The following is a 17,946-nucleotide window of genomic DNA, read 5'->3' as shown; positions in this document are numbered from 1 at the left end:
GAGGGCCACTGCACAGCCCCCTATGCACAGTTTGGGATCACAGAAGGGAGAAGCCACAGGAAGCAGGAGGCAGGTGAGGACCAAAGGCGGTGTGTGGAAGAGGCTCTCGATGGCTGAGAAAAGGCTGTATGGCCTACACTCACAATTCCAGCTCTGCCACCATGAGCTCCTGTGACTTGGTTAAGCTACTTTATTTCTCAGTGCCTCAGTTCCTCTCAGGAACAAATGATAAAATGATAATACTTGCAGAATTAGTGAGTTAAAACATGGGAAGCACTGAACTGTGCCTGACTTGTAGTAAAAGTGATTGTTATGGCGTGGATAAGAAAATGGGAGAATTCTCCAGGCAGGTTAGTGATCAGGAGCTTGCTTTTTTCCTTTTTAAGTAAGATATGCCCACGTAATCCTGCCACTGTGGTCCTCAAAGTCCAGAAAGATGAACCCTCTTAGTTGATCGCAAGACAAGCTTGATCTTAGCTATGGCTTATCAGAAACACATGTGGCCCCTAATATATTTCTAGTATATACTATATATATTATCTACTATATATGTTACATGCATATAATACATAAATATGTCTTCACTCTCCCTTTGGGCCACTTTTCAGCAAGCACTGATTCAATATTATGTGGCACACAGAAGCCACTTCCCCTTGGCCTCCTGGCATCCCACCTCCTCAACACTGATCTCCCCAGGTCTCAGCCTCATGCTGTCATTGCCCTGGGGTGGAGCTGGTGAGTGCCATCTCTCAGGGCTCTCCATTGCTTCCTGACCGGGGTCCTGTTTGCCTGTGTTTTCAAATTCTTTAGGTAGAGTACCCACCACATAAGCCAGCCTCTTTCATGCTAAAACCAATCATCTCCCATAGAAAACTATGTACCTATTTTATGTTAAGAGACCCCTCTGCACTAAGGCACAACAAAGAAAAACAATAGGGGTGGACACAGCATTGAACCGACAGGAAATATGTTAAGAAATTTTCTACTTAACTCCCCACACAGAGGTCTGGCATAGAGACCATTTCATGGCTTTCTTTAAAAGGTCATCCAATGCCAAGCTTAAGCCCCAGAGGTCTAATTTAGGAGGGTTAAGAACTTAATAGAGAATTCTAAGAGCAGCTGGTTAGATGCATCATTCCCTAAACCCCATCAAGATCCTGATTCCAGCAGCATCAAAAGTCTTATCTCCTGACCACCAGTGACTCAGTGAGCAGCCTGGCTGTGTGTCACCATGATGCTTGTCAGTGGATGCATCTGGCTTCACCGGCCATATGGTGGTTTGGAAAAGCTCTTTTGTAGTTTGATGGTCTGGAAATGACTGGGGCTGTCTTCACATTCTGTGCTGCTGGCTCATTTCTATTGGAGAAGAGCGGCTGCTTCTGGGGCTGACTTTGCCTTTGACACTGCTGATGCAAGCCTTATGAACTGATGTTTTTCATCATTCAAGCCACAATATCTTAATTTTGTTAAGGCAGATAGGTAAGAACTAGTAGCTTAGAAGCAAGCTGTCAACAAGCAGCATTTCTGGAACAATTAAGATGTGTCAGACATGGTGTTAGTTGCTGGAGATACAGGAAGACAAACAAGACAAATAGCTCAGACTAGTTAGGGAGAGAGATGAAAATGGAGATCACAGTCAAGTGGGACAAGTCCATAGGAGAGGGTGTGTGGGAGGCCATGGGAACTAAGTGAGCCAGAAATAGCTTCCTAAAAGTAGCTCAACTTGAGTTATAAAAAAGAATATAATTAATTGAGCACCTACCATGCCTAGGTCCTCTCCTGTATATTTTACTTGTGCTATTTCAATTCATTCTCTCACCAAAGACACACAGCTAATAAGCAACAGAGCTAGGGTTTGAATCTAGGGCAGTTTGAACCAAAACCCATTCCACTCCATCCCACTGCTGAGAAACTAGGCAGGCCTGGGACAATGGGTGGGAAGATAGGATCTCAGGCCAGGGAAACAGCCCCAGTAATGGGAAACAACTGTGGACTCTAAGCCAAACAGAAATGGCAAGTGTAGAAATCCTTTCCCAGGCCTGCGGCAGCACGTAGCACACTCTGTTACTGAGCCCCGAAATGGCCTTAGACTCCTTCTCAATTCACTCCTGCAGGATTACTGTGAATCAGTTTTGAAACCTGTTTGCTAAATGGAATAACTAGATACATCTGGAAGGGCCGTGGCGTTTCTAAAGGAAACTCTCTGAGCCAAAGGCTCAGGAAGGACACTTTTTTCCAAGTTCTCAGTTGCCACAGAGGGAAGAACATTATCCCTGGAAATTCTACCACTCAGATGCTGAGGCTAACGCTTAGCTGAGGAACAGGACTTGAGTTCAAGGTTAAGGTGCCTTTCTTTGATGTTGTCATCCCAGTATTAGCTACCAGGAGACACTTGTTGACTAGCCCAAATCCAGACTCTAGAATGGCACTGAAAGCTTGGTAAAAAGTGCTCAAACTTGGGCTTTGCATTGAATATGTAAGAACAGATTCATATCAGCTATTTGCTTTGGTCTCCTGTTTAATTAAAGCACTCTTACTGTAGTTATGGAGAAGCATTAAAGGCTACTCACCTTTGGTTGAAATGTTTATACGCGGCTGCACCAACTTGGAACATCACTTTGACCCAGCCAGAACTTTGATTAAAAACCTGCAACATTTTCTGCCTCTACAGTTTTTGAGCACTTGGCTGATGTTTGATGCCCAGTTGGGATTAATCTCCATTTCCCATCAAGAGGAGCAACTATTTCTCAGGTAGTTGTGTGGGTGTGTGTGTGCTGGCTGCAATATCTTTGTAATATCCTTGCAGGGGCTCCTGTGGGCTTAAACATATGACATTCAAAAAATAATATGTAAATGAGTTTCCATCCATTTTATCAAGGGGGTTGTTTTCTCCATTTGTAATCTGGTTTTATGATTTTATTCTTCCTGCAGGAAACAAAAGAAGTAAGAGGTGCATTCAGACCATACCCATAACATTGAAATCAGCTCTCTGTGATGAAACTGGAAGCAAATTCCAGATGAGAGCCCCAATTGTTCCAGAAAAGCATTGCAAAGCCCAGTGTTCCTAAGTTGTCACACACAAAGCACAACCTTTGATGAGAGCCATGCAACATCTGTTGCCTGGGTAACCATCAATCCATCAAGTTAGCCTTGAGTCACAAACAGTGAGAGGAGAAAGGCTGCCAGGAAAAAGAGGTGTACAGATACTTCTTGTTCCTTCCCACCTCTAGATGTGGCCTGAGGCTGCCATGCAAGGTTAATAGAAGCCTACTGTTGTGTCCCTACAGACCTAAAAGACCCCTCTTACCTTAACCCTAATTCAAGGATTCTTGGATCTCCATTAGTCTTATTACAAAACCTCCTCAGGTTCTTATCAGTACTTAGCACCTTACCAGCCCTAAGCCATGCTCCTCAAAATGTCAGTCCACTGATTGGCACTCTATTATTCACAGGATGCTTCCTGGACTGCACTTCAGTAACACTAGTCTAGGGTGTCCTCAGGACAACCGCGGCGGCTCACCAGAGCTCACGCGCTTCCTGTCACTTTCCCTTGGGACTGTGCTGATGCGAGATCTACTATATGGTTCTGCTTTCCATCACATCCAAGATGCTGCACACAAATTGAGAGACAAAAATTGATAAATATGCCTTCACTGAGCAACTAGCTCTTTTTCTGTACCAACACTCCTAGGTATATTCCCAAAAGAACTGAAAATAGGTGTCAAACAACAACTTGTACATGAAGGTTCATAGCAGCACTATTTACTTCCCTAGCCAAGGGTTGGAAACAAGCTAAATGTCCATGGATGGATGAATGGATAAATAAAATGTGGTATACTATACAATGAAATAGTATTTGGCCATAAAAAGGAATGAAGGGCTGATACCTGCTACTACATGGGTGAAACTTGGAAACATACTAAGTAAGTGAATCAAGCTGGACACAAAAAGTCATATATGGTGTGATTCCATTTACGTACATATTCCAAATAGGTAAATTAGTACAAACGGAAAGCAAATTAATGGTTTCCAGGGATTGGAGAAGAGGAAGTATGAAGAGACTTCTTAATGGATATGAGGTTTCCTTTCGGAGTGATCAAATGTTTTAGAACAACATAGAGGTAATGGTTGTATAACATTGTGGATGCACTTAATGCCACTGGATTGTACATTTTAAAAATCTTAATTCTATTTTATGTAAATTTTACATTCATAAAAAGCAGTACAATGAAATTTATTATTTTAAAATAAGAAAAAGCAGAAAGAAAAACATTACCCTATAATTCTGCCACCCCAAACTAAATACTGTTGCCAATTTATTCCATGTATGTTCCATAGTAATAATTCATACTGCACATATAATTTATACTTTGTTTTAAAACTTAATGTTATTTCCAGGATGGGAACAGTGGCTCACGCCTGTAATCCCAGCACTTGGGAGACTGAGGCAGGCAGATCACCAGAGGTCAGGAGTTTAAGACCAGCCTGTCCAACGTGGTGAAACCCTGTCTCTACTAAAAATACAAAAACCCTGTCTCTACTAAAAACACAAAAAAGAAAAATTAGCCAGACTTGGTGGTGGGTGCCTGTAATCCCAGCTACTTGGGAGGCTGAGGCAGGAGAATCTCTTGAACCCAGGAGGCAGAGGTTGCAGTGAGCTGAGATAGCGCCACTGCACCCCAGCCTGGAAGACAGAGGGTGACTCTGAGACTCCATCTCAAAACAAACAAACAAAATGTAATGTTATTTTCAGAGCATTGTCTTTGTTACATAAGTTTCATAATCTTTAACTAGTGAAGAAAGTTTCTTAATATACATATTTTAAATTGCTTCTTAAAATCATTGTGCTAATTTATATTGACACCTGAAATATATGAAAATATCTATCTCACACACATCCTTGCTAGCATTGACTAGTCTCCCAAAAACAAAGGAAAAAAAGTACTACATAGTATTTTAATTCATTTCATTTGATTGTTAGGTTGTTATTGATTTTATCTGGTTATCTCAAAACAAAAAAGTTTTGTTTTTTGTTTTGAAACTAATCAAATGTTTAGTAAAGACTCCTGTATGCTTTATTTTGTTAGATTAGATAGTAGTTAGTCATGATTGTTTTGGGGGTAATCCCACACTAAATGCTTTTAAAAACTAGACTGGATTAGAAAGAGTTTGTCCCTGAAGGAGGAATTAGAAAATTGGAAGACTGATATGATCAAATTACCTACTGCAAAACTGAGCAGAGATAGAAATTATGAAAGATAAGACATAGAAATAAAAGTTTAAAGTTCCAGAAAAATCAAATAGGTCATATCATTGAAGGATTTGACCTTGTACAATTGGAAGTGGTTAGACACTCCATGAAGCTATTGCCGTCCTGTCTGATGCTGCAATAACCACTATTTAACCCCTCTGGCTGCCAGTAGTCACAGAAATAAAACAGACTGGCATTGATATATTTCCTAAAGTGTGGGCTGTTGGATTTTATACATGGTCACCTCCTTATACCCCAAGGTGTGTGTGTGGTGGGGGAAGGACAGTGGGTAGTGACACCAGGAGCTGGGACTGTGGAAGCCACTTGTTTTTTCTTCTCCAGGAAATAGTAGAGATTAAATCTCAAGCCTGAAACTTAAAAGTAATCACAAGAGAATTTTTTTTTTTAAGTTTACTCTTTAACATTATTCCGTTGAGATGCCACTGACATGGCAATGTGGCAGAAAGCCCCAGAGGTCATGCACACTTCACTGCAACTTGGTTTGTCAATGAGTCACTGGAGATGAGGCAAAGGAGCTCCACATCAGTGGCCGGCCTGCAACCCTTGCCCATAGCCTTTCTGCTTCTCACCGTGCCTCCTGGCTAAACCATCCCTTTAGAGGATTGTAAAGAATGGCTGAATAAAAGGAGAACTCTAGGATTTCCATAGACATTGCCCAAGATTCATCTTGTCTTTGTTCTCTAGTAAACCCAGGTAAGAATATTGCAAAGTAGTCTAGCAGGTGGTGATCCGTCAAGATGCAAGATTCCCCTCTTTCCTATATTAGGGTAGAAATAATGGGAGAAATGGGTTCAACTTCAGTGTGCAGAAGAAACTGGGATTGAACTGTGATAAAACTTGTTGAAATAAAGAACACACATCATATGGACTCCACTTACGATTAGAGGAAGCTGCGTTCTCACTGGTCATTCCTCCATCCTTCAATGCCAAAGTGCAATGCAGGATGCTGACTTCCACACTGTCACATAGAGCCATCGTGTCCTGGAGGCCAATTCCACCTTTCGACCCCAGCAACTCTGTTCATATCTAACGTATATATTGGAATTCTATTAACATGTTGTTTGGAAACAGATCCCAAATTCTAAAATTAGTTTGTAAGCCCACTGGTACTTTTTAAAAAATCCTATGATGTATAATCTATAATTAATAGGTTTGGGTCTCAATTTTAATTTCTTCAAGCTGTGTTATCTCAGGCTAGCCACTTCTTATTTTGCCTCTCGAATTCCTTACCTGAAACATTGGTATACTATCTGATTATTCACTGACGTTTCTGAGGATCAGTCATGTGGGCAGTAAATAAGCTGTAGGCCCAGGGGCTCAGAAGGGCTATTGCAGTACTCCACGTAGGAGACGATAATGGCTTAGTATTGATAATGACAGGATGAAGTATTTGGACTCGGAAATATTTTGAAGGTCAGGCTGATAGGACTTGCTGACTGATTGGTGAGGAGTGTGAGAAAAAGAGAAGAATCAAGAAAGATGCCAAGATTTTTATCTTGAGCTACTGAAGAAAGATAAAGCCATGTTGAGAAAAGCTGAGAGCAGGGGAAAGAGAAATAAAGAGAAGTAAGAATAAGAGATGGGGCCAGAGTGCTAATGAGCTCTCAGCGGTTTTTACTAAGACCTAAGAACTTCCTTGCTCTCTGTATTAGTCTGTTTTCACACTGCTATAAAGAACTGACCAAGACTGGGTAATTATAAAAAAAAAAAAAAAAAAAAAAAAAAAAGGTTTAATTAACTCACAGTTCCGCATGGCTGGGGAGGCCTCAGGAAACGTACAGTTATGACAGAAAGGGAAGCAGGCATGTCTTACATGGCAGCAGGTAAGAGGAGTGTGAAGGAAAAACTGTCAAGCACTTATAACACCATCAGATCTCGTGTGAATTCACTCACTATCACGTGAACAGCATGGGGGAAACCACCCCTATGATCCAATCACCTCCGTCCCTTGATGCATGGGGATTACAATTCAAGATGAGATTTGGGTGGGGACACAGAGCCAAACCATATCACCCTCTGATCATGGAAGACACCCTGCTGTTCTCATTATTTATTTCCCCCTTTTATTCAAGCTAATTGAATTGGTTTCTGTTACATGCAACCAGAAAGCCCTGGCTAATAGAAGTGCTGTACCATCTCTGTGCCCAATACTGTGCTGGGCCCTGGGGAAATGGAGAGGAATCAGCCACAGCTGCCTTCCAGGAATGGCTCACAGTTTGTACTAGTCAGCGTTCTCCAGAAAAACAGAAACAATAAGTTCCGTGTGTGTGTGTGTGTGTGTGTGTGTGTGTACGTATACATATGTATATGTAGATAGAGAGAGAGTCAGAGACAGAGAGAGAGAGAGACTGAGTTATTTTAAGGAATTGGCTCATGCAATTATGGAGGCTGGTAAATCCAAAATCTGCAGGGTTGGCCTGAAGGCTGGAGCCCCAAGGAAGAATTGATGTTGCAGCTTGAGTCCAAAGATGGTCTAGAGGCAGAATTCTCTCTTCCTTGGAGGGTGGAGGGAAGGAGTGTCAGTCTTTTTCTCTTAGCCTTAAACTGATTAGGTGAGGCCCACCCATATTATGGGAGGTGATCTGTGCTTACTTCGTATTGATTTACTAATCCTGAAAAATGTTGTAATTGGTGCCATGTGGTGTCTGAATTGTTCTCTGAGCAAATCTAGCTGTTGTTTTGCTTTTGCTTTCTCTTCTGCAAGATCTGAATGCCTACCCTAGGCTTCCTTTTCTCTTTCTGTGTGAGTTTGCAGCTGGTCAGGGTTCTTGGTTGTAACAAAGAAAGTCGAAGTCTACCAAGTAGACTTTTACTAAAAGTCTACTGATTTAAATGTTAATCTCACTAAAAAGTCCATCCACAGTAACATCTAGACTAGTTTTGACGATCTGGGTACCATGGCCTAGCCAAATGGACATATAAAATTAACCATCACAAAGTCTAATAGGGTAGGAAGACAGGTCAACAGATAGATTCTTAGGATAAGTATTGGTTCTCCGTATTGATTCACATTAGAAATATCTGGAGAGCTTTTTAAAAATACTGATTCCTAGGCTCTACTCCAGACCAATGACATCAGAATCTCTAGGGGTAAAGCCAAGAAAAGGTATTTTTTACAAAAAAACCCGAATGATTTTTCTTTTTTTTTTTTTTTGAGACGCATCTCGCGCTGTTGCCCAGGCTGGAGTGCAGTGGCGCAATCTCGGCTCACTGCAAACTCCGCCTCCCGGGTTTACGCCATTCTCCTGCCTCAGCCTCCCGAGTAGCTGGGACTATAGGCGCCCGCCAGCTCGCCCGGCTAGTTTTTTTGTATTTTTTAGTAGAGACGGAGTTTCACCGTGTTAGCCAGGATGGTCTCGATCTCCTGACCTTGTGATCCACCCGTCTCAGCCTCCCAAAGTGCTGGGATTACAGGCTTGAGCCACCGCGCCCGGCCCAACCCGAATGATTTTAATGCCCAGCCACAGTTGAGCATCTTAAGTGTTCAAAACTGATAGAAAATGTTCTGGGAAGACAGCTGGAACAATGAACGCTGCCTGGGCTATGGTGAATGGCATCAAGGAGTGGGTACAAGGTTTGAAAGATTAGCAAAGATTCATCAGGTGGGGAAGGCATAGGAGGAAAGGCATTCTAGGCATAGGGAACAGCATGGGCCAAGCCACAGAACAATGAAAAAGTACTTAGGGAATAAAGTTCAATGGATAAAGCATACCTTTTGTGTCACCTTACACATACACACACTCATACATATACAAACACTCATATCTATTCAAATATAAGCAGGTCATCTCCTACTGTTGGGTGAGACCATTGCTACTAATCTAAACTTACATAAAACTCTACAGCAAAAAAGGGTGGAAACTATTTGGAGCTAAGTTCTTATTGAGGAGAAAATGTGGAAAGAAGGAAATTTCAAAAGTGAGAATTGCAAAAAATACATTTGTTTATATCTTAGTTTACATATTGGGATTTTAATATGGTGCAAATTGTAGCAAGCAGTAACAATCCCACATCAGTGAATCCCAACAGAATAGTTACACTCAGCCTAGACTGGTTGGGGGTTTTTCTCAGAGATTTGTTCCCTGGTTTTGGGTCTTGCTGCTCTCCCTCTGCACTTCTCCTTTCCCCTTCTTGCTTCAGTGCCTTTGATCATATCATACACATTTGCCAAGATGTTCCCACTCTTTGCCCCCACTCCTCCCTGGTTAACTCCTACTCATTCCTCATGCCTCTCCTCAGATATTGCCTCTTGCGGGAAGCCTTCCCTGAAGGAGATCACATGATGAGCCTTGATGATCCCTTACCCTGTTTGTCAGTTCAGAACACTTAGTATTTTTCTGCATTGTCTTTGGGTGTACAGTAAAGTTTCACATTCTTTCCTAATTCTGGAGCACAGATCTCAGAGATTTTTAAAGTTTATGCCATTTCAGAGCCTGTGAAGCAGCTGGAATCCCCTGTGGTCATTATTTCTCAGGAAGCAGATTTGAAAGATTGTAGCAAATGGGTATTTGTGTTTCTTGGGTACTACAAGAAACACTGAGGAAGGCTTTAACTCTAAGCTGTGGCAGGTGGTGTTATTCCAGCGAAGAAATTAGGCATTAATAAGGATGGTAACACTAGAATCAGATGTGTATCTTCTCTCCGTGTTGGGAAGTTGCTGGAAGGACGCCAGGGTGTTGCATGGACACATCTGAAGCTCTCTAAGAAACACAGAATTTGATCCCAAGAGGCCCTTTACAGGCGAGAGAAGTTTGTTCGCCATAAAGCTCTTAACCAGAAGTGAAAACTCCACATAAATGTTGATTTTTCCCTCTCCCTGGAGTCCCCTATGGCAGAGAACAGAGAGAACGTGCGTGCAAGTTTTAACAAAACAAGGAACTGAAGCTGGCAGTGGGGCAGGTGTAGGTGGTAGGTATGAATTTTTAATGATGAGACATCAAAAGTATCATTTGGGACAAGAATTGTTGAGTTGAGTACTTCCCTACTTAAATAAAATGAAAGCATAAGTACAAATAGGCTATGCCTGATAGGAGGTTCTGTGAAAATAAAAACCAGAAAATACTGTATTTAATGTCATCCTAACTCTACTTCAAAGCAGGAAAAAATACTGCTTATAAAAAAACGTAAATAAGGTTTGTGGACTTCTGAATTCAACCAGAGAATTGTTACCTTTGTATAGGAACTCCGAACTCAGAGAGGTTCTGTGGTTGGTAGTTAGATGAGGTGGATGTGCTTTCGAGAAAAATAATGGGTCTATCCAAAGGATGAAAAGACAGTTAATTGACTACATTTGACTCATGCAATTGGTACCCTGGGAGGTCCCATGTGCGTCTTCATCACTGGATGAGTGTTCCATCACTCAACCAAGGCAAACCATCTGCAATCCAGCAGGTACCTGGTAGACAGGATTGCCCAGTTTTCAGAAGCAAGTCAGCAATTGATGGAGAGTAAGCATGATCAGAAAATAAGTGAAAAAGAGATGAATTGGCCAGCCATGGTGGCTCATGCCTGTAATCCCAGCAGTTTGGGAGGGTGAGGTGGGCGGATCACCTGAGGTTAGGAGTTTGAGACCAGCCTGACCAACATGGAGAAACCCCATCTCTCCTAAAAATACAAAATTAGCCAGGTATGGTGGCGCATGCCTGTAATCCCAGCTACTCGGGACGCTGAGGCAGGAGAATCGCTTGAACTCAGGAGGCAGAGGTTGTGGTGAGCTGAGATCGCGCCATTGTACTCCGGCCTGGGCAATAAGAGCGAAAGTCCGTCGCAAAAGAAAAAAAAGAAAGAAAAAGAGATGAACCAAGCCTTAGAGTTATTTCTATAAGTCCACCCTGCCATGCAGACCCATCGAGAGTCTTCCCAGGAAGCAAAAAGAATCTTTCAGTCCTGTAAAGTCACACTTTAAAGTTACACTGATGTGTCACTAAGGGCATCCCTCTGGAAGTTCTCACCCCATTTTGAGCCATGACTTGCTGACTTTCATGCCAGGAGGAAGAGTTAGTGTTAATAACTTGTTCTACACATATGAACCATTGGGAAAACACTTCAGAGTTTCAGAATGCTGTTATCATAATCTGCATCATCATCATCATTGTCATCATTATTAACTCGGGTAAGTTAACAGCATTTTTAGCTATCCTTTGCTGAACCAATTATCTGAAGAAAATATTCCTAGATTTACTATAGGATTGAATGAGGTTTTAGTATGCCAACAGCAAGAGAGAGTTGGCATGAGTTTGATGGGAGGTTTAGCAGGGTGGGGGAAGTAAAAACTAGGAATATGTAAAACAAGTAGACAACAATCAATGACAACTATTATTTATATAATAAACACTCAATAATATCAATATTTATATCAATGACTAAATTTTTTTAACTTTATTTTTAAAAATTATATGGTAAAATCGACGTCTTTGGTACATAGTGGTATGAAGTTTAATACAGTATGGATTCATGTAACCACTACTGTAACCACACTAGATCAATCTGGCTCAACCTTTTTTTTTTTTTTGAGACAAGAGTCCCATTCTGTCGCCCAGGCTGGAGTATGGTGGTGCAATCTTGGCTCACTGCAACCTTCGCCTCCCGGGTTCAAGCGATTCTCTTGCCTCAGCCTCCCGAGCAGCTGGGATTACAGTAGGTGCCTGCCACCATGCCTGGCTAATTTTTTTTTTCATATTTTAATAGAGATGGGGTTTTGCCATGTTGGCCAGGCTGGTCTCGAACTCCTGACCTCAGGTGATCCGCTCGCCTTGGCCTCCCAAAGTGCTGGGATTACAAGCTTGAGTCATCGTGCCCAGCCACTGGCTCAACTTTTATGCAACAATGTTGTGAGTTGTTTTTCATTTGCCATAGACCCCCAGGATGAAGGTCATGTAACCTGAGCTTGCCCAGATGAACCAAGTATGCAATCACAGGGGGGAACCTAAGTGCCCGGACTGAGGAGCAGAGACTGAATTAAGAAGCAGACACTGCATGGCAGAATCCAGGATCCAATCAGATTGAGCTCTGGCATTGCCCCAAGGTTGAGAGCAGGATCCAGTCAGATCATGCCTCCCAGCATCATTTCATTGCAAGATCCAACCAGAGCACACCTCATTACCCTATGATTATAAAACCTGACCCAAACCCAGCTTGAGGAGACACACTGGGGCATTTCCTCCTGCCTCCCTGCCAAATAAAGAATTTTTGCTCAAAAGTGAGTGCCATGGTATTGAGCTCTATGTACCTCAGGCAGCAAGCCTATTGATTTCTCGATAACACTACCACAGTCAGGATGCAGAATAATTCTATCACTCCAGAAAAATTCCCTTAGGCTGCGCATTTGTAGTCACACCCTCCCCTCACCCATATCCTTGGGCCACTGATCAGTTCTCTATCGCTATAGCTTTGTCTTTTAGAGAAAGTCACATAAATGGATCATACAATGCATAACCTTTTGAGAATGACTTCCTTCACTCTGCATAGTGCTTTTGAGATGCATCCAAGTTGTTGCATGTATTAATTGTTTTCTCCTTTTCATTACTGAGTAGTATTCCATTGTATGTATGCACCACAGTTTATGCGTTCACTTGTTGAAAGATATTCGGGTTGTTTTTAGACAACTGAGAGTAGAGCTCCTATAAATATTTGTGTACAGACTTTTTTTTTATGAACACATTTTCATTTCCATAGGGTAAATACCTAGGAGTGGAGTTGCTGGGTCATATGATAAACCTAAGTTTAACTTTATATGGAAGTATCAGCATAGCTTGACTATTTTGCATTCTCGTCAGCTATGTCTGAGAGTTCTAGTTGCTCTGTATCCTTCTCAGCACTTGGTATTGTCAGTACTTTTTATTTTGACCATTCTACTAGGTGTGTAGCAATACCTTATTGTGATTTTGATTTGCATTTCCCTAATGGTTAAAGATGTTGGACATCTTTTCATTTGCTTATTTGCCATCCATATGTCCTCTTTAGTGAAGTATCTGTTTGTCTTTTGCTGGCTTTTAATTGATTTGTTTGTTTTCTTACTGTTGATTTTGAGGATTCTTATATATTCTAGATATAAGTCATTTGCAGGATATTTAATTTACCAATATTTTATCCCAGTCTACAGCTTGTCTTTTCATTCTCTTAACAGTACATTTCACAGGCAAAAGTTTTGATGAAGTCTAATGTATGATTGTCTTCTTTTATGAGTCATTCCTTTATGTCTAAGAACTAACCCCATGTTACAGTTTTGCCTGTGTTCTTTTTTAAAAAGTTTTATAGTTTCAGATTTTTCATATAGATCTTTGAAAGATCTTTGTGTAAGATAAGCTTTGTGTAAGATATAAAGTTAAGGCTTATTTATTTATTTTTTGCTATGAATGTCCAATTGTTCTAACACCATTTGTTGGAAAAGATCATCCTTTCTCCATTGAATTGCTTTTGCACCTGTGTAAAAAATCAATTGGATATATTAATGTGGCTCTATTTCTGGACTCTCTATTCTGTTCCATTGATTTGTGCATCTATATTCCTTCATCAATACCCTCACTTCTTGGTTACTATAGCTTAATGGTAAGTTTTAAAATCAAATTGTGTGATTCTTCCAACTGTAGTCTTCTTTCTCAAAATTCAACTCATTTTCAATGAGCTTTTGCTATGAGTCCAACGTCATGACAAGCACTTTACAGGCATGATCTCATTTAATCTTCACAACAAACCTTTGAGGATATGTGTCAGTTCAGGCTCACCAGAAAGCAGGTGGATTTAGAAGTGAGATTGATTTATTGGGAGGAATGACTGTGGAGGATAAAGAAAAGAGGGAGCTGGACTAGCAGGGAAAGATTTCAGATGTGAGGCTGGTCTGACCCCAGCAAAAGGAGAAGGGAAGGAGAGAGGCTTGAGTAAGAGGAGACTTAGTCTGTAGTTTAGCTCTGAGAAAGTCCCAGATAAGGTTATGGGGGAATTCCAGAGCAAAAGTTTCCCAGTAGAGGTGTCCCATTTTGGGCAGAAATCACCAGGCTCTTGTACTCCATTGTGCTTAGTCATTGGCTGGGAGCAGTCTGGGAAAAGTGTGCCCTTAGTGTGAACGCTGCACAGGAATTAAAATAGTGACTCTAACTATTATTTCCCCAAATGCAAATTTCACCTCATGATTAGATTTAACTATACTATAACAAACACGTATATAATTTGAATCCTTCTGTGCTCAAAAATGAATATGTCAAGATTTACAGAGTGACAAGTTTTACAGCAGTTTTCTGCTCTGTCAAGACCCAAATATTCATATGCAGTCAGCCCCCCGTATATATGAGTTTTACATCTGCAGATTAAACAAACTGGGGGTTGAACAAATTTGGGAAGAAAAGCAACAATAAAAATGATAAAAATAGAAAACAATCTAGTGTAACAACTATTTACATAGCATTTACATTGTATTATATTTTATACGTAATCTAGAGGTGATTTAAAGTATATGGAAGGGTATGCATAGGTTATATGCAAATACTGCTTTATCATTTTATATAAGAGATTTGTGCATGCATAGATTTTGGTATCCGTGGGGGATTCTGGAACCACTGTCACTCAATATAGTGTTTTTGTGATGGAATTTAGATTCATTTCCCTGGACAGAGACAGAGAACTGGGCTTGGAATCTTTTTCTTGCCCTAGCTCCTTGTTAATGGATGTTTCTTGCTTTAATACTATTGCTCTTTCCCCTTCTTCCTTTCTTATCCCACTCTATAAATTTCTTCAGAGATCAAAGTCATCATCCACTCATGTCCTCCTGTCTGGTTAACAGAGGCCAGCTGTCTTCTGCTTTATTAAAATACCACATTCAGGATCTCTATAAGCAATGATCCCATTTAGCATCTGTAATAAAGTGCTATATCATTGCATAGATGAGGCCTCTGCAAAGCCTATCACTGACTGACAATTGTTTCCCTGCACCCTGATACCGTAGGCGCATCCCCTTTGAACATTCTCAGGCATCCCTTTGTACAAGATGTTTTTAGTGCGTCCTAAACATGTATACTGGCAAGCAGCTGGCAAATTGAGAACATTTCTTCATTGATTTTTTTTCACTCATTTTTCTGTTCTTTAAGGAAAGAAACAGTGGTAAATTTAAAAGGTATCCATTTTAGTAATAACAATAACATTGACTTAAATGTATACAGTTTTCTTTACTCCAGAGTGTGCTTCCTTCTCTGAATCCTGATATAGTATGGGAGGGAGGCAGGGCCAGTCTTATCACCCCCCTTTTTACAGATGAGAGCAGTATTGCCCAGAAAGCTAGTGGGACATCCAAGGCTTGAATCATGTGCCCTCTTCTCTACACACAAAAGCCTGTATACAGCATCGTAATATGTAAACATAGAAGATATACAAACCGTTAAAAAAGGAAATCATTGACAGAGGTTTTGAGTGTTTGTGAACATGGAACATACTAGGCATACACATGTTTATGTAGGAGCCCAACCACCCACGTTAATAAGAGAGTGTCCCAGAGACCGTTCCCTCCCTGAATGAATGAATGAATGAAAAAATGAATGAGTGAATGGAGGGCCTGCCCCAGACCTGAGCAAAGCAGCCACGTCCAGCATAGGGGCTGAGAGGGCAACCACAAGGTTCCGTCATTTTCAGAATATGTCTTTCTGTGTCATAATCTCACTTGCCCTGAAAGCCCTGCCAGGAAACCTCTACTAACAGTCAGATAGTGGAGTAGAGTGTTTTCCCTGAGTCTGGACAAAATAGACTTTTATGTTCTGGAAGTAAATGGAGATGGTGGGTCAGTCTTTGCAATGAGCACATTTATGCCCATTGAATTCATCAGGAAAATGTATTGATTTCCTTCTACCCTTCCTCCTGCATTACCACTCTCATCGTTTAATTTACCACGTTGTCTGTCAGTCTCCTTCATCATTTAGTGAGCAACATGATTATAGGAACACACTCATTCATCTTTATATTCTAAAGTGCCTATTACAGTTCCTGGCATAGTTGGCACTCATTAAGCCATTGTCCAAATGAAGGAATGAAAACTATACACTAAGCATTAGAGCTAGGTTTTCTAGCATTCAGGTAAGGAAGAGGAGGATGTTATCAGTTAACATTTATCAGCACGTATTACATGCCAGCAACTATACTACAGTTTTTTACATACACAATCATATTGAACTCTCATACTAACGCTTATGAGGTAGGAATTTTTACTAGTCATATACACATATTAGGAAATTCAGATTTATTGGAATTAAATAATCTGCCTAAGATCAAACAGTGAATATGTGGCAGAATTCTGTCTGTTGGACTCCAGAAAGCACAGTCTTAACTTCTATGTTATTCTTCTGGCCATACTGTCCAGTCCAAAAAGCTGATACATGGTCCACACCTTGATCTTTCAAAGGGGACAAGAAAGATACCCTGGAAAATCTCGGCACCAAATCACCTTAGCTATGGGAGTAAATCTTAAATAGAAGGCAGAGTGCCATATTCAAGGAATTTATAGCTGTAATAAGCAGATGAGACTAGCACACACATTAGAGAGAGAGGGAATATGAAACTGTCTAGATATTCACTGATTTATGTAGACAGTGATATCTTTACGAGTTGGTGAATATACTCTGTATGCCCCACATTATGCTAAGTGCCTCACATCTATTATCTTAATAATCCTTCCAAGGACATTTAAAAAGTGTGTATTATTCTATATTTACAAATGGAGAAAATGGAATTAGGAAAAGTAAGTAATTTGCCTTAAATCGCAGAACTAAGAATACATGGTGAATTTGGGCTTCCAAGCCAGACCATGTGATTGCAGAACCCAGACTGTACAACCCATTCTCTCTGCACTCTGAACCCAGAATGGCAGACAATGATGCCATAAGATGACAGTGTCTTCAAAATATGCTGTTAAATGGAGACATCTTTGTGAAAAATGAGAATCCTTAGCAAAGACTCATAGATCTGATATAGATTAACTTTTCTGGTTAGCTAGTAATTCAGTCAGAATCTTAATGGGGCTCGAACACAGGAAATATAAATATTTTATCTTCTGCTCAAAGATGAGAGACCTGAATAAGGGCCTCATGAGGCATCCTGGGTAAATAGGGTTATGACCCATGAAAGGATGCAGGTATCATAGCCCAAGGACCCTGGAAGTCCGAAGAGAAGCAGGTCCACAAAGCAGAAAAGGGAATGATGAAGTGCACGATTTCACTTTGTTGTGTAAAGAAGTGGAAACATTATATCTTAGAGACTTATTGTTGGAGGTTATTCTGCTTATATTATTATTCTGCTATTTTATAAGCAAAATGTTATCTAGTAAAATAGCTAACATTGTGGAGCACTTGATATATGTGTGGGCTGTGTTCTACGGAAGCTTTACATGAATTATAGTTCATTAAATCCTCACAATTAGCTACTAGGTAGTTGACTTTCAACAGATAGGTTGAATAAATGAGTATCGTATGTATTAATCTGTAGCTTGCTTTTTATTTAACATAAAAATACATTTGGAGCTATTTTCAGGTAAGGATATAGTGACTGCTATATCCTTATAAATGGTCACATATTAGTCTGTAGTATCAATGTACCATGATCCATATAACCATTCTCTTATTGTTGGATGTTTCGGACACTTCTATTTTCTTAACATAAACAATAATCCAATGGATATCTTTGTTCATCCAACCTTGTAT

The 17,946-nt window shown here is 40.6% G+C and overlaps 1 protein-coding gene across 45 annotated transcripts in view; it reads right to left on the bottom strand.

Moving 5' to 3' along the window:
* The window catches only part of LOC126960839 (cytochrome b-c1 complex subunit 7), a 1,171,628-nt gene that overhangs the window by 213,218 nt on the left and 940,464 nt on the right, over nucleotides 1–17,946 (bottom strand). The window contains exon 1 of one of the 45 annotated variants that reach the window (XM_050800593.1): nucleotides 15,816–15,819. The exons of 43 other annotated variants lie outside the window; for them this stretch is intronic. The gene's annotated coding sequence lies outside the window, so the exon portion shown is untranslated. Of the gene's footprint in view, nucleotides 1–15,499; nucleotides 15,504–15,815; nucleotides 15,820–17,946 lie in introns of those variants that run through there. One more of the 45 variants, XM_050800592.1, reaches the window with a different exon arrangement.

The sequence above is a fragment of the Macaca thibetana genome, chromosome 8, assembly GCF_024542745.1.
Source record: "Macaca thibetana thibetana isolate TM-01 chromosome 8, ASM2454274v1, whole genome shotgun sequence".
NCBI classification, from domain to species: domain Eukaryota; kingdom Metazoa; phylum Chordata; class Mammalia; order Primates; family Cercopithecidae; genus Macaca; species Macaca thibetana.
The sequence above is the reverse complement of the archived record's forward strand: the minus strand, read 5'-3'. Positions and strand labels throughout refer to the sequence as shown.